The sequence below is a fragment of the Mytilus californianus genome, unplaced genomic scaffold (genome assembly GCF_021869535.1).
Source record: "Mytilus californianus isolate M0D057914Y unplaced genomic scaffold, xbMytCali1.0.p SCAF_9, whole genome shotgun sequence".
NCBI classification, from domain to species: domain Eukaryota; kingdom Metazoa; phylum Mollusca; class Bivalvia; order Mytilida; family Mytilidae; genus Mytilus; species Mytilus californianus.
The window spans coordinates 54,022,373-54,034,911 of NW_026262745.1; the positions used below are offsets into that span (position 1 = coordinate 54,022,373).

The 12,539-nt window shown below is 32.2% G+C and overlaps 1 long non-coding RNA gene across 1 annotated transcript; it reads right to left on the minus strand.

The window, feature by feature from the left end:
* Nucleotides 1-3,914: 3,914 nt before the first annotated feature.
* On the minus strand, nucleotides 3,915-11,791 carry LOC127715734 (uncharacterized). Its single transcript, XR_007988628.1, has 3 exons — nucleotides 11,645-11,791; nucleotides 8,917-9,075; nucleotides 3,915-4,221 (listed from the first exon to the last, which is right to left on the minus strand). It is a non-coding gene; the product is annotated as an uncharacterized LOC127715734 (long non-coding RNA).
* Between the last annotated feature and the right edge of the window lie 748 nt (nucleotides 11,792-12,539).

The window sequence follows — 12,539 nt, forward strand, 5'->3', positions numbered from 1 at the left end:
AGGACGATGCTTTTGAAATGTTTAGTCCTTTTGAAAAGATTACAGCTGGAATAAAAATGGAATGAGTGTTCACCGACAATTCGGGTGAATTTAACTTTATTTTGAAAATGAGTATCACAAAAACTACTTTGCGGATTTTCCATTCGCTGAAGAGAGAATCAAAAGAAATCTACGCGAGACATCGTTTCATTCATGAATATTTCATGAATGAACATTTTCCCGCGTAATTTTTTACTATGTACGATATTTACGAATGTTTATTATTAAATATAAAGTTAAAGCCCGAGAGTTCCGAAAGACTCCCGTTTTCATGACTGACATTACTGAATGCAACTTGTTTATATTTTGACAAAGCCGTCGGATAATTGACAAGTGATAAAAGTTTGATTGAACAATTATACACAGGTGACAGAAATACTCGATAATCATATGACTTATATCACACGCCAAGGACGAGTAAAGGTAAATACCGACTATAAAACATCGATCGGAAGGTTTTGATGCCAAAAACATTTGAAAACTTTTAAATTCCGCTATTTAAATACTAGCTATTTCACATTTCAATGTGGATTTAAGGACATTCACTCGTCCAGCATGCTCAGTCACGTGGATCAAACTGACAGCTGAAAAACATTGACTCAACGACAGTTCGTACATATCACAGACTCCTCAGTGTTACGATTAACAATTACATTTGTACACAAATCGTTACAAGGATAAGGCAGACAAGTTAGCGTCTACTTAGAATAACTCAGTGAATCAAGACAAGTGCTGAAGCAATTATTTACATAAATTAAATAAAATCTGTCCATGTAATAGCAAAATGACTTTCTTACTCTTAGTGCTAGTCCAAATAATTATGACGAACCAAAAATCTCAAATGTTATTGCCTCAATGCTAAATTTCACAGCATCAACTGTAAAATGTGTTACAGGGTTATAAGCACCTCTATGAATCTAGTGCATATAAACTTTTTATTCCTGTCGTCATACTGCTATTGTTATGTCCCCACCATATTAAGTTTTACCCTTTTCTTCTGTAAGTATGTATGTCCTTTACTTGTACATACGTCCGTACATCCAAAAATTGATTTCTGGTCTCTAACTTTTAGTTTTCCTGAACCAAATTGTATGAAACTTATAATAAATGCTTATTTCCACAAAACACAGGTCAAGTTGAATTTTGTTGGCGTCTATTTTACAATTCTAGAGTTATGGTCCTTAACAAATTGGTTTCTGTTCTCTAACTTTAGTTTTCCTAAACCAAATTGTATGAAACTTATAGGCAATACTTCATTCCACAAAACACAGGTCAAGTTGAACTTTGGTGGCGTCGATTTTACAATTCTATGAGTTATGCTCCTTAACAAATGGAAAAGTTGCTTGAATATTTTTGTTTACGATCTCTAACTTTAGTTTGTCTCAACCAAATGTTATAAAACTTATACACATTGCTCATTGTCACAAAATACTGATTAAATTTGAGTTATGGTTGTGTCAGTTTTACTGTTCTAGAGTTATGCCCCTTTATAAATTCAAAAATTGTGTGATTGTTGTCGAGCCAACGACTTTTGTCGAAAAAGCGAGACATAGCGATCCTACATTTTGTCTGCGGCGTCCACAAATATTCACTCTTTGGTTAAAGTTTTTGAAATTTTAATAACTTTCTTCAACTATCCTGGATTTCTACCAAACTTGGACAGAAGCTTGTTTATGATCATATGATACATAGTATCCAGAAGTAAATTTTGTAAAAAAAAATCCATTTTATCAGTATTTTACTTATAAATGGCCATGGACTTAGTTTTCTGCCAGGAAACATAACCATGATAACATTCACTCTGTGGTTAAAATTTTTAAAATTTTAATAACTTTCTTAAACTATCCTGGATTTGTACCAAACTTGGACAGAAACTTGTTTATGATAAAAAGCTAGTATCTGGAAGGAGATTTAGTTTAAATTTTTGTTCTTGTTTTTCCGTATTTTACTTATTAATGGATTTAGATTCATAAACTATCCTGGATTTTTACCAAACTTGGACAGATGCTTCTTACAATTAAAAGATAGTATAGAGAGGAATATTGTTTTTAATTTTTTTCCTCATTTTTGTTGATTATCAGCAAAAGTAGGCGATATACCGGGTTCCGCAGACCACTTACGATTTGTTCCGTGCTCTAACTTCAGTTTGCCTCAACCAAATGTTACGAAACTTATAAACAATACTTTTAACCACAAAACCAAGATCAAGTTTGAATTTTGGTGCCGTCATTTTACTGTTATGGTTAGGGTTATGCCCAGTTACAAATGGAAAAAAATCTATAAAATCACAGGCCCTAGATATGGCATGGGGATATAAAGAAATTAACAGAGCTTATTGTATATTTGATTATTTTAGAACAACAGTTTAAGATTGCAATAGAAAATATCAAAATTTTATATGACAAACATATGAAAAAAGTGATTTTTGATAATTGCTAAAAAGAAAATGGTTTATTAGTTAAAAACATCAAAGCTGTGATAAAATACATATTTGAAATAATACACATCTATAACCTATTTGAAATAATAAACATCTACAGTTGCAAACTTCCCTGAGGTGCTATCCAGCACTTTGATTAGTAACAACAAACAAAAGAACTATGTCAATTGGACATGCTTTGATACGATAACTGCACTTGAATTTTTACTAGATAACATTTTTGTTCGCTATGGGGATTCCGTATATCGCCAAGTTATCGGAATTCCAATGGGGACTAACTGTGCACCACTTATTGCGGACCTGTTTCTGTATTGTTATGAGTTACAATTTATGACTAAAATCAGCAAAGACCCATCGAAACAACATCTGATTCAAAAATTTAATAACACTTTTAGATATTTAGATTATATATTGGCTCTCAATAATGACGACTTCAGTATGTACACTAAAGAGATTTATCCTGCCGAACTGACTTTAAATAAATTAATATTGATTCACTCATAGGGTCTTTGCATCGGAAATAAACACATTTATTCTTAAACCAGTTGATGCATGATACGGGTTACGTTCTTCTCATATATTTTATGATGATACGATACTAAACCTCTAACGGGAGGGATTGTGCTTGATTTTCATATGATGAAGAAGTAATCTTTCAATCAGTTTAATTTAGATCTGGAGCTGGCATGGGACTAACTGCTAGTAGTCCTTTGTTAATTTATGTATCATTGTCATTTTGCTTTGTTTCTTTTGTTACCTATTCTGACATCGGACTCGGACTTCTTTCAAACTGAGTTTTACTGTGCGTATTGCTGAGTGTTTGTTTATTCTACATTGACTAGAGGTATAGGGGGAGGATTGAAATCTCACAAAACAAGTTTAACACCGCCGCATTTTTGCGCCCGTCCCAAGTCAGGAGCCTCTGGCCTTCGTTGGTTTTGTATGTTTTTTTTATTTTAGTTCATTTATATGTTTCGGAGTTTATTGTGACGTCCATTTTCACTGAACTAATATATTTTTGTTTAGGGGCCAGCTGAAGCCCGCCTCCGGGTGCGGGATTTTCGCGCTGTGTTGAAGACCCATTGGTGGCCTTGGGTTGTTTTCTGCTCTTTGACACATTCCCCATTTCCATTCTCAATTTTATGTGGAGTATTTACAGTATATTAATTTTCTTCAGTGTGTTACCTTTACTAATTGACCCTTTATAGGGCATCGTGTTTAATGAATTGTGAAAAAGAGGTGAAAACAAAAATTTGGCATTTAATTTTGACACATACTCTTTGGGTTTTTTGTTTGATTAAATATTCACAAAAATACTAATATTTTTTTTAATAGTTTTGCTATTAAAAGGATGATGATAATAATATGATATGTATATAATTTTCCATCTGTGTGTATACTACCAAAGGTGTTATATGAGTCTAATATAAAGAAATATGTTTATATTGTTTTATTAGAGATTTTGTCAAAGATGATTCCCTATTGACAAATCAATGCCAAAACAAGAATGACAACACTTGGGAACAGTTTATTCTGTCCGCTTACAACTGGTGAAAACCCATGCATACAGATTCGGCCGTCTATATCTTGAAGTTGTCCTGATCCAAAACCTAGTCCTGCTGCCGAAAATGCCTTCAGAAGACCCGATGTCTCGTTATGAACGTTTGTGTTGGTAACATTGAAGCAGATTGTTTGACCACTTGCTGTACAGTATTGAAACTTTATGGTCACATTTGTTGTCCCTGAAAAAAAGAATTTCATTTTGTATAGCTGATAGAAATTTCGACACCGATAATTAATTTAGAATAGCATTTAATGTATTTCGATCCAGTACTAGAACAGAAAGTGCCTCTTCGAATTTGTGATTTTTTTTAATTCATGTTTTTAACTATTTTTAATCGAAAATTTGACTATGGGAATCAATCTGAAATACCGTGATATATCTATATATAAATTGTTGTTAAAATCCGAGCACATAAAGATGAAAACCATAATATGTTCATTTTTAAAGAAAAAAATAAGTTTTGACCATATTTCCCCAAAATTTTCACATACCGCAAATTTGAAATATCCGGAATCAATCATCATTTTCCATTGAAATTCTAGCTCAAAAAGACATTTCTCAAAACTTGCGAATTTTTTTAACCAAAGAAAATGATTTTTTACAAAAATGTTTTCCCCTTTTTAGATAAAAAAACATCCACAAAGATCTTTCTCTCATAGATCTATATATATATCAATATTGTTCATAAACATTTTTAATATCAGATGAGGCATTTTTAACTTACAATAACGACATAAAATGTTGCCAGACGGCCGGACATTCAGTAATTGCTAAAGGGCACCACATACTTGTGAGCCTCCTCATGGGGTTTTTGATTATGTGATTACTTGGTCGTTTTTATAGTGATTATTTGATTACCAGACCAAATATTTCATGATTATTTGATAATCTAGGACAGTATTTTTGATTATTTGATTATCTTATTTAAAAAATAATTAATGATTATGTGATTATATTGGCAAAACAATTGTGATTATTTGATTACTTGGACACCCCCATGAGGGGCCTCACTTGTCGGCATGGTAAATTATTATACAAAAATGAACAGGAATAGTCATGGAAGTCCAGTCTTTTGCTGTACCAATTACACAATGAATTTTCATACAATTGAAAAATGATTTGAACACTTTCAATAAGTTGCACAATAAATGACACCGGATCTTTCACGATCCTTTTCATGATCCATATTGCAAACAAGTGGTATCCGATCTTTCACGATTATAAATATAAAATTTATACAGATATTCTAATTTTAACCCACTTTCAGATTAAGCTACTTTCAAATAATTGAGAGCCATATGAAACATTGATATAGAATGAAATTGTTAAAAAAATTAGTAATTAAGTCATTCATATAAGGAAAAATAATGTTTGTTTACATTTTTGTGTCATTGAAATGTTGAAGACAAATTTACCTTTTGTATTTATGTTAAAACGGTGATATTTTAAACTCTGATTTTCTAAGACACTGATCACTTGTTTACTAAAACTTTACAATACAGTTTTTGCATCAGGTATTTATCCGACAAAATGGTCGGAGAGTTTTATATGTCTAATTTTCAAATCAGAGGATCCCAAGAAACCTGAAAATTACAGAGGAATAGCTATAAATAAAAGTATTGGTAATCTTTTTAACTTAATACTTTACAATAGACTTGTTCAATTTCTTTAAGATAATAATATCATACATTTCTCAAAGGGATCACGTTCTTGTTCTCATATGTATAATAGATAAATATCTAAAATCGGGTGACAAAAGGTTGTATGCATGCTTTGTAGACTTTCGCAAAGCATTTGACAAAGTTATTCATGTTGGTGTAATATACAAATTACAAATGTATGATGTTATTGGTTATTTTTATAGAATTTTGAAATCAATGTATGCAAATGACAGACTGTGTGTAAGGGTTGATGATAAAATGACAGAGTTTTTCACATCTGAGGTCGGAGTAAGACAAGGCGATGTTCTAAGCCCTAGTCTTTTTAAGATATTTCTAAATGATCACCCCACCATCATTGCTCATAAACAGATTCAGTCACTTTAGATGGCCAGAAGATTTCTTGCCTTTTATATGCAGATGATCTATTATTATTTTCAGACACTCTATAGAATGTGTCAAACAATATAAGAATTTAGGGCTTATAATTGAAAACACTGGAAAGTTTAATGAAGCCAAAAACAACTGTTTCAAAAGGGAACGAAAGCAAGTTTCAAATTATATAAAGATGTGAAATCTTCAGATCCATCTATTAAAACCCTTTTACATATTTTTGATCATTGCATTCAACCCATTGTATTGTATGGTTGTGAGAACTGGGGAGTTATTAACATTACTCAAAAAAGAAAAAAATCTTTCTTTATTTGGTATTTTCAAAGATTGGGAAATGGAAAAGCTTAACTTTAAATTCTGTAAACACATTCTGTGTGTTACTAAACTCTGTACAAACATAGCAGTCCTTTCAGAACTTGGGAGATATCCATTATATTTAGATTTGTTAAAACAAATATTTTTGTACTGGTATAGACTTGAGCACTCCCCATCTGATATGTTTAGCAGAGCCTATAATGAATATAAATCTAGGAATAACCATTCAAATAAGTAATGGTATTCATATATACTGTTTTACAGTAAAAAACTGGATATTAACCTATCTATCTGCAAAAAACTTAGTAAAATAAATTTAAATTGTATTTGGAAAAATGTCTCCAGAAGAACTTTCTTAAGACATGGCTAGACATAAAAAATAGCTATTCAAAAGATACTGGAAAACTCAGCACATATTTTAAATTCAAATTTGCTTTCAATTACGAAAGTTACTTAAATATAAAAAACTTAAACAGCAGAAGAACCTTAACAAAATTTAGACTGAGTAACCACAGTTTGAGAATAGAAACTGGGAGACATGAACGAAAACTAAATACAATTTCAGGAAAACTTGAAATTTTGTCCAGATGTGAAAGGCTCTGTCAATACTGTTCACTTAATTTGATAGAAAATGAGCTTCATTTTGTTTTAGAGTGCCCTCTATGTAGCTCACCAAGATTAGAATTCTCACAAAATTTATTTCAAAAGTTTCCAAATCTGAAAAACATAAATTTAGAAAATCTCTTTATCTGGATAATGACAAATGAAGGTTTAGTTTTCAGATTTTATTTTGTACTTAAATAAAAAATTTCCAGATCAGACAGGAAAAAAGAGACAAAAGTTAAGATAAACAAGTGGAGTTATTCCTCTTTGTACTGGCTCTCTCCCATTATGTACACATTTTTATTATCATGTTTCCATATTTGTTCTAAATCATATTTAATCATTAACAATCAGCATGTTTGTGAGATTGCATGTGTTGTTTTTGTGGATATTGTATGAACATTGTGATTTATGTTGATTTATATGCTCTTTATGGGCCCTATGATTAGGAATAAAGATATTTGAATTTGAATTTGAATTTGAATAATGTTGAACCAATGTTGAACCATTTTGACACTGCAAAATCAAATAGATCTTTTGCAAAAAATGAGCAATCATCCCAAAATTTTCGAGGACTTGAAACTCATTGTAAGTAATTAACTCATTGAAAGTAATTACATAAATTGCCTTTTAGATTCAGCTTCATACTTTTCTTTATAAAATATTGATTTACCCCCCCCTCAAGAAAATAATAATTTTGCGACCATAGATTTTCTTAACCTCCTTCACCTTCATACTAACATTCGAGACCAGGCTATGTAAAACATTATTTATTTGAACAATATTAACGTTCCAGTGTATACAAACGAGATCGAAAGAAAAATTACATCACGTGTTAAAATAGTGAACACTTGTCGGAATACAATTAAGTAAGATTGAGACAAAAGGATAGGATGTAATTATACAACTACCCACTGTTATCTCTAATAATGTTGATTTAACAAGATTTTTTAAGTGAAATAAAATGGTCGTCAAAAGGTACCGCCATAAGTACCTTATCATACCACTTAGGTAAAAAGGGGGTGTTTTTTCTTAAGGAAAATCTTAACGAAAGTAGCTTTATGCAAAACCTGATGATTTAAACACGAACTGTTACCTGCATCAAATTTCCTTAAAAAGGTTAGAAATAACATGCTCATGACGTTAATTCAATTGTATAATTATCAATTGTCGAAGTTTGACACACGGATGTCAGTGCATAATCAGCGGAGTTTTAATTTTAGCAATATCTAAATTACGATTTACGACAACATTTTGAAATGGAAATAACGAATACGAAAGAATAAAAAGCAATAAATATTGTTTTCTTTTAATTAATTATCGTTTCATTTAAAAAATGGTCCTTTTAGGGATCTCTTGTAAACATGTTCCTTTCCCCCCTCACTCTTTAATAGTAATGGGGATATTTTCCAATCTATAATTGAATGACATAGACATGGTTGACCAAGGTGAACTTTCTTTTGTTACTAGGATTGTATCAGAGTTGATAAATTCACCCGAAAAAAGGTAAGACAAACATAGTAGTGTAAACAATGTGGTGTACAATTCAGTGCAAACAAGGGGGGGGGGGGGGGGGGGGGGGGGGGCAAATCCACAACATGATCCTGTACCCAAGTGCCTTGTGCCTTTGGGAATTAGTACACTTCCATAAAAGCTTTACTGTTACAATTAAAGGATACAACTGAAAAAATAATCGGGATAAAGTGGACTTTTGACCTCAAATTAAAAAAAAAAAATTCAAAGTCAATAAAATTTCACATATTTTAAAGCATGAACAATCTACATTTTTAACCTGTGCTACTTGTAATATAAATACATGCAAACGTAACTAATATACTTAAGTGTTTCGTGTAATCATAAAATTAATTAATCCCTGCGCAAATGTAAATAACCTCTTAACCAACCATTTTGATTTCCAATGGAAACATTCCCATCGAATTCTGCGCATCCAAAGGCTGTACCATTACACGGTGTCGGTTGCGCAGAAGAACATGATGGTACTTTGTCTGTTGAATTCATCGGTGTTGTATGTATTATACCAGCGCACTGTTTACACTGTCTCGCTGAAATGGGAAAAAAATTTAAAAAAATTAGGTCTGATTTTTTTATATTTGCATCACACAATGAATTTAGTTGCTGTGTGTTTTTTTTTTAATTTTATTTTGCAAAGAACTAATTTTGATTATTGCTTCTCTGAAAGGACTGTTTAAACTATGCATGTCTTGCAATGCATTCCGATAAAATTGCAGGACATGGCTGCCCTTGTGAATCAATTAGTAATTTTTTATTCCGTTTGGGATACCAAAACAGTAACAATATGCGTTATCAACATTCACATTAATTTCATTCCAGTTTACAAATCTTATAATTCTCTATGATATGGTACCATGAAAAGTTCTAGTAGTATTTTCAAGAATGCATCTGGAAAATGAAAAAAGAAAAAAACATCGCTTCTGAAACAAGAGGCTCTCAAGAGCCCGAATCGCTCACCTGTAATTTTTTGCTTAAATCTTTCATCAATGATTATTTTTGCTTTTTAATATATATTAATGATTGGCTTAAAAATTTGTATTTGTCATATTTTCTTCAAAAGCTAAGAAATACATTTTACCCCTATGTTCCATTTTAGCCATAGTGGCTATGTTTCTTGACGTACAAAAAAATAAAATACAAAATTTATACTAGATACTCTGAAACTCATTCAGCCCAAGTTTGGCTGAAATTGATTCAGCAGTTTCAAAGGAGAAGATTTTTTAAAGTAAGCAAACTAGATGAACAAATTGTGAAAAATTGTTTTTAAAGGGCAATAACTCCTTAAGGACACATTTGACAATTTTGGTCATATTAACTTATTTGTAGATCTTACTTTCAGTTGCTGAACATTTTTGCTGTTCACAGTTTATCTTAATCATTAATAATATTCAAGATAATAATCAAAAACTGCAAAATTCCTTAAAATTACCAATTTAGTGGCAGCAAGTTGCCAACCCAACAATGGACTGTTAGATTCGTCTGAAAATTTCATGGCTGATAGAACTTGCCCTAATGAACATTTTAACCTCTCATCAGATTTGCTCTAATTGCTTAAGTGTTTGAGATATATTAGCCAAAAACTGCATTTTACCCCTATGTTCTAATTTTAGCCATGGCGGCCATGTTTTTTGACGAAACAAAAAATAAAACACAATCTTTATTCTAGATACCCTAAGGATCATTCAGCTTAAGTTTGGTTGGAATTGGTTCCGTGAGTAGTTTCAGAGGAGAAGATTTTTTAAAGTTAGAAAACATGATAAACAAATTGTGTAAAATTGTCCTCAAAGGGCAATAGTCCTTAAGGGGTCAATTGACAATTTTGGTCATATAAACTTACTTGTAGATCTTACTTTGCTGAACATATTTGCTGTTTACAGTTTATCTTGATCATTCATACTATTCAAGATAATAACCAAAAACTGCAAAATTTCCTTAAAATTACATATTTAGTGGCAGCAACCCAACAATGGGTTATTAGATTCATGTGAAAATTTCAGGGCTGATAGAACTTTACCTCACGAACAAGTATACCCCATGTCAGATTTGCTCTAACTGCTTTGGTTTTTGAGATATAAACCAAAAACTGCATTTTACCCCAATGTTCTATTTTTAGCCATGGCGGCCTTTGTTTTTGACGAAACAGAAAATTAAACACAAAGTTTATTCTAGATACCAAAGGGATCATTCAGCTTAAGTTTGGTTGGAATTGGTTTAGTAGTTTAAGAGAAGAAGATGTTTGAAATAGTTTACACCAGACGGACGACGACGACGGACGCCACGTGATGGCTAAAGCTCACAGTTCCTTCGGAACGGTGAGCTAAAAAGAGAGGGGCGAAAGATACCAGAGGGACAGTCAAACTCACAGATCGAAAACAAACCGACAACGCCATGGCCAAAAAATTAAAAGACAAACAGACAAATAATAGTACACAAGACACAACATAGAAAACTAAAGACTTAGCAACACGAACCCCACCAAAAACGGGTGATCTCAGGTGCTCCGGAAGGGTAAGCAGATCCTGCTCCACATGTGGTACCCGTCGTGTTGCTCATTTTATTACAAATCCGGTAAATAGTCTAATTCGGTAGGTCACATTCGTGGTGAAAAAGGAAGTGGATTGTAATTACGACATTAGGAACATATCCGATATCATCTGTGAAAATTGCTCCAAAAAACAAGGAAAATCCAGATAGTTATAAGACAAAACTTATAATAATATTCTAATTCAAGTTGTTGTATGATATAATATTTTTCTGAATAGAGACTAATTTTTGCATAAACTCTAAAGAAATGTATGCGCTTAGTAACTTGTTTTCTCAAAGATATTATTGCCACAATATGCCACATACAGAAGTTTGTCAGCCCCAATTAATAAAAGTAAGGGATGACAAAATCATTCATTCTCAGCATCTACGGTCCAGTTGCGGATCCAGGATTTTGAAAAAGGGGGCCCAATAGAAAGCCAGCGTTTAGAGTGATACTCGTAAAAAACCTATGAATTTGTCATATATGAAGCTCCATAAGGGGGCCCCGGGCCCTTGCCTCCCTAAATCCGCCTCTGCAATCCGGCTGTACCATACAAATGAGTTAAATCTTACCATCATCCGCCAGTCCTCCACATAGTACAAATGCAAGAATAAGCAAGATGTTCAAGTACACCATTCTTTTCAAATTAAAAAGTAAAATACAGTTTGTTAAATACTTGTTCAGGAAGCTTATAATCACAGGATGTGTCTTGTCCATGTTGTTATTCCTTTTATTTGCGCATTTATAATTTATTTATACAAAATCGTAGTAATTGTTAAGTTTTTATATAATGACCGCATACTGAAAAGATGTGTCGATATTTTAAGACAATGACTGTATATGATGTGAAAAATCATTCTAAAAAATAGTGTCCATGCCTTTACCTTATGAAAGCATTGATTGCGTGCGGCACTTAAGATTTGTTTTCGGTTTTTGCGGTTGGTAAAATGAAGACGGTGTTGTAACCACGACAATTGGAACATATCTTTAATCATCTGTGACGCAGATATTCTATAACCGGTCAACCGAATCATCATGATGTTCGGTACATTTTCGAAGGGACGTCTTCAACTTTCTTATTTGAAACCTTTGGTTCAAAAGGAAAGAGAAAAGAAGATATATACGTGAGAGAAGGAAAGAGAAGAGAAGATATATACGTGAGAGACGAACAGAGGAAAAGAATTGAATAAAAGAGAGGAGAAGAGCAGACATGCAAAAATAGATAGAAGCGTTTGTCGCTTAGTCTCTTATATATTTCAATAAATGAATTATTGCATCATTCCTATTCTTTTTCAGTTTCAAAGGCACCATTATTGCTATACACCTATGAAAATTCCTAAATTCCTACATTTTATCGATACCAATATTTTGGCATTGCACAAGATAATGTTTTGTTTTGATCGTTTTAAAATGACGTCTTTACACTAAATCCATTGGATGTTAGATGTGTACTGGTTGATACTTTAA